This window comes from Pteropus medius, unplaced genomic scaffold, assembly GCF_902729225.1.
Source record: "Pteropus medius unplaced genomic scaffold, Ma_sr-lr_union100, whole genome shotgun sequence".
In the NCBI taxonomy this organism is placed as follows: Eukaryota; Metazoa; Chordata; class Mammalia; order Chiroptera; family Pteropodidae; genus Pteropus; species Pteropus medius.
The window spans coordinates 31,114,805-31,120,113 of NW_024355205.1; positions in this window are offsets into that span (position 1 = coordinate 31,114,805).

Consider the following 5,309-nt stretch of genomic DNA (forward strand, 5'->3'; position numbering starts at 1 on the left):
TCCTCCCAAGACTTTTTTATTTCCAACCCCCTCTCACCCCTCATTACCCTGAATAATAAACAAAGTCCAGGAAAAGTGAATATGGAAGCAGCCTGGCCTATTGCCACCTTGGCAAGCAAGACTGGCTTCCCAACTCTAGTCTCTTCAACTCCTATCTCTGAGACCTTTGTGTCTTCATCTATAATGAGTCTGCTTTTTTGGGTTGTTGTGTGGATCCTATGAGCATTGATAACATGCTTGGTCCAAGTTTCTTCCTTCACTCACTGGGCCATCCCCAGCCCCTAGCACAAGAACCAACAAAAAACACACTCATTAAAATCTAACTCCACCCTCCCAGTGGTTCTCAGGCACCATGGTGAGCTGGGGCTACGGGAGACAGAGTCACTGGCATTTTAGGGATGAAGAAATTCTTTTCTCAGACTCGGAAAGGGCCACTGAAACCATTTTGGTTACAGAGGGTCACCTCTCCCCGATACTGGTTCTTCATAACAAATCTCTTTCATGCCACACTTCGAAGCAGGCGGGGATGTGCCAACCTTTGTGTGAGCCGGCTTACCGTGAGGTCTTCCCTGGTGTCACTCATTTGATTTCCTGTTCTCTCAACAAGTATTTACTGAGACCCATGTTGTGCTAGCGACTGTGATTGCTGCTCTGGGAGCTGCTCTGGGAGCAAGATGCATGTCTAGTAGTGACATATCGTCCCCGGGACCCCAATAATGACCAGATGGTGCAGTGCCCTAATGACATCCAGGGGTTTGTTCCTGGATATCAGAGAAGGCTTCAGGGGTGGGGCAGGAGGCAATGCGAAGATGACCAGGATCCAGCTATGCAGATACTGGTGTTAACCAAGTAACTTATGTGGCCAGAGGCTGTTTTGAGGCTAATAAAGCTTAAGCGTAAAAGACCTGCATTTGCCCAGTCCTTCCCAAGACTTGGGAGGGACCCTACCAACTTATTCACAAGATGATATGTTTTGGTAAAATTTGCATCTGCTAGATGTTTGAAACACAATCAATTAAGAATGCTGTCTCTTTCTGCTCACACTGCCCTTTCCTGCTTCCCCCGTGTCTGTGGGTGTTGGAGTGGCCAAGAGCATTTTGGGAGCTGGCTAAGGAGCAATTGAATCAGGGGTCTGTTTCGTTCAGTGGTATTTGCTTGCGTGCTTTGTAGTCACTTCTCTATAGTGAAGTCCCTGCTAGTCACTATAGAAATGGCTTCCAGGAATTATCCTGCTGCCCACTGTGCGGAGTCCCCCAGCATGATGACAAGAGATCGTAAGGTCAGAGATCATATTGCAATATAGCTTTGTCCTTTGGTGCTCAGGACCAGACTTTGGTTAGTAGTAGAGGAGAAGCAAGGTTTTAAATATATCAGGCAAGGAGCAGTCTGTGGAAAGCATCATAGATGTGTGTCCAGCAGTTAATTAAATACACACACAACACACGCATAGAGAGAGAATATCAAATTGTATTTCTGGATTTTGTGATGTTCATGGCATTTGCCGGCTTTTAACTTTTATAGTTTGTTGTGATTTTTTTTTTTCCTCATTCTAAATAAATATTCTTGTTCACACCTAATTTGTGTGTTCACGCTTTTAGGGGCTCTTTATTTATCTGTAGAAGCTGGATTTGCCTAGCTAGCAGTCAGCATTTATCGAGGAGGAGGACCTGGTAGGGAGACATACACCCAGAATTCCATCTTTGTACTTCATCCTAAAGTGCTGACATATAGACACATCCCTGGGTCTCTGGGAACCTGGCAGGAGACATGCCCAGAGCCCCTCTTCCGGGGGCGGGGGGAGGGTGAGCAGCAGCTGTTGGCTCCTCAGAGGCCCTGGGATCTGAGGGCTGGTACCTGGGAGCCAGGCCTGCCCTGTGTCCTTCCTTCCTGGCCGCATGGCTGCCTTTGGCCAACAGCTGCCTGTGCGCAGCCCCTCTCCGGAGAATCTGTGTGGCCATTCATCACGGGCCCCCTCTTGGAAAGGCAAAGAAGGTTGCATTATACTAGGTAAAACATCAGTGGCATCTGCCAAGATCCATGCGTTCCCCCACCCACCGACTCCGGCTCCCACCCCAGCACCTCCTTCCTTCCAGCTACCCCTCTCTGGTGGGACAATAGTCGTGTGCTTTTTTTTTTTTTTCCTATCTCACTTCTTTTCTACAAATTCGAATAGAAGTTTGTCCTCTCCTGAATTGGGGAAAAAAGGCAGTGCTTGGCGTTGCGTATTGGTACGGCTGCGACAAAAGGTACTTTGTTGTTGAAAGCAGGTTATGAATTTGCCTTTATAGTGTGGGGAAACAGGGAGATTCTTTGGCGTCTCTTTTTTTTTTTTTATCCCCTAAACTGAAATTGATGTTATTTCTTTGCCAGTGGTACCCAAGGAAATGTTTTGTTCCATTTCCTCCCCTTTCAGGCTGAGCCCTATTTATGTTTGGAGCTGGGGCGCTGCCATTAAGAATCATTGTCATTACCACCAGCGTCTGAGGCCGGCCAAATCCAGCAGCTGTGGCTTCATGCCTGTCCTCACCAAGGTTTATTTCCTTGACAACATGTTCTTGTTTGGACCAACTTTCTTAGTCTTTCTGTCGTCTTTTTTTCTCCCCTCCTTTCCGAAATCCCCCCTTACAGTTTCGTGGGGCTTAAAATTAAAAAGGAAAATGTGTGTGTGTGCGCGCGCGCGCGTGCGCGTGCGTGCTTGCGTGCGTGCGTGTGTTTTGGGGGCGATGGGCGAGGGGATTGGAAAGAAGAGAAAGACCCTGGGGGTTGGAGAAAGCGTAAAGGGGGCCAGAGCAAGAAGCACACGGTGGGAAGTTTCCACCATAAATAACAGCATCGAACTCGTTATTATTTTGATTGTCACCACCCTTCCCCACCCCCGAGCTACACAAGCCTCACCCTCCGCCTTACCCGCCCTGGCCTTTAAAATAGAATACCTAGGTGGCCCAGTGGGACCCCTGACCCCTATATCCTGTTCCTTTCTCCCTGCTTTGCTACTTTTCTCCTTGATAAAAGGAGAGAGTGAGAGATAATTAACAAAAAACATGGCCCCAGGACAATGAAACAACTGGCCTTGGCCGGCAAGAAATTTATCCTGGTTTTCTAGGTGAACTTTCTCCCATCGATCTTCCCTTTAACCCCCGCGTTCGTGGAGGCAATAGGAACACCCCTCCCCTCCCCCGAGCAAATGCTTTCTTTTGACTGGAAACAAAAAAAAGGGGCTCTGGAAGGCCGAGGTGAAATCTGGGTGGTATGGGGCGCCGCACAATGGGGCCGCTGTTTCTCCGCGGGGCTGGTGTTTTACAACAGGGGAGGGGCGGGCGCAAATGGTCTGATGATGGAAACAATCCCCCTGATTCAGGCCCACAAACGCATCTTCTGTCCCACACGGAGCCAGGCAGGAGAGAGAAAGGCGCACAAAGCCAAGGGGAGGGGGGAGGAGTCCAACGAAATGCGATCGGCCCAAAGTCTCCCCTAACCTACATCAGGAGCAGGGAAACGCATCCTCGGAGAGAACCTGCGGGACTTCTCGGCCTCATCTGAATGGCTATAGCTGGACTCTGATTTATTGATGAAGCTTAAGTGACTTGCTAGAGAAAAGCCTGGGGGTTCTTTGTCTTCAAGAGAAAGTACAATAGGGCCACAAGGGCTAAGATCTCTTGGGATGCTCTGGGGTCCTGCCTTTCTCTCGCCCTCTCTTCCCTGCTAATGCCAGCAGCCGTAAAAACGATTGGTGGTGTGCCTGGAAGGGCTGGTGACAAGGCCGGGCCACTCGAGGTCTCCTTAAGAGGGTATTATGGTCAGGGAAAATATTTGTGCTGTGAAGATGGCACACTCCATTTTGTTAATGGCTCTCATCTGTGCGGGATAATCACTCCCCCGGCTGGCTGTCAGGGGCGCAGCCACCGCCAATTCATGGGGCCCTCGGAGAAAACCCCCTTTTTGCAGAGACCAAGATGGAGACATTGTGTTCACCTACTTGAGCAGAGGGGAAGGTGACCACGAGGGCAGCTTGCGTTGTAAATTACCATTAAAACAAAAACAGTGCCTTCTCTGCCCCTGGCTCCCTCCCATAAATTATGGCTGGAAGGTGGGGGAGAGCCCAGGAGAGACTGGGTGCTGGAAGTTCCTCCCCTCTGGGTCTGGGAACAGGCTGCTGGGAAATCCGGAGTCTGAGCCGATGGGCTGGAGCATCTATGAAGCTCCAGGGTTTGCTTCTGGGGAGAGGCAAGAAAGAGACCCTAGCTGCTGAGCCTCTTAACTCAGCCCGTTTGTGACTTAATACCCACCTCTTTCTGCCAGTCAAACGCTCAGGGCACAGACCGGAGTATAGTAAATACACAATAAATATTAATTATTATTAAAATGATGATTTAGTATTATTAGGAATGAAAGAATTTTCCCATGACTAACAGGCATGAATTTCGCTGCTTGCATTTTATCCAAGAAAGTCTTTAATTTTTCTGGCTTATTTCCAGTTTCTTGGCGTGATGGATAGATAGCGACCTCCAGAAAACTCAAATCTAGAGCTTCAGCCCTCAGGGCTGGACTAGATTTATCGGCTGAGAATATTTCCTTAAGCGCGCAAACTCTAGATCTGTACCCCTCCCATGCTCATCCTCACATCTGCATTTAATAATTTTATATAATTTTTATGCAACCTTATAAAAATAGTAATGACAATGACCATCACTCATTTAGCACCTGCCGACATTAAGCACTTGCTCAGTGTTTTATCTACATACCATTTTTGTAGCCTCCCCAGCAAGTTTTTTGAGGGTCTATAAGATGCTGGATACCCATTTATTTTCCCATGAGGAGCTGACTCCCAGGGAGGGAGAGGCCCATACCTGGCATCGCCCAGCCAGCTAAGAGCACCTATGTCCCCTGACTGCCAATTTGATACTTGTGCTATCACACGTGTCACATTCTTGGTCCAGCCTCCTGGTTTTGTAGTCTCAACTAAAGCGTGTCTTTTCCAAGCATCTTCGAGAAGCAAAGCATAGGGCACATGGGGATGGCACAAGGTTGGGAGGAGCTGGCAGAAAGGTGGGCTCACTGTCCCAGCAAATGATGTCACCGACCCACCTGCCTGGGGGCCCCCGACAGATAACCTTCAGAGCAGCTGAGGTGGATGGCCTGAGTAACCTACGCTTTTCCTCACTCTTCACTCTTCTTTAGGTTTATTTTTTGATTGCCTGAATAATTTTATTTTTTTCCTGATAATACATAATTGACGTAAACTGATCTCAACTTCAAGAAATAACTGCTGTTGAAAGCTTCATGCATTTTATTCTTCTTTTTTTTTTTTT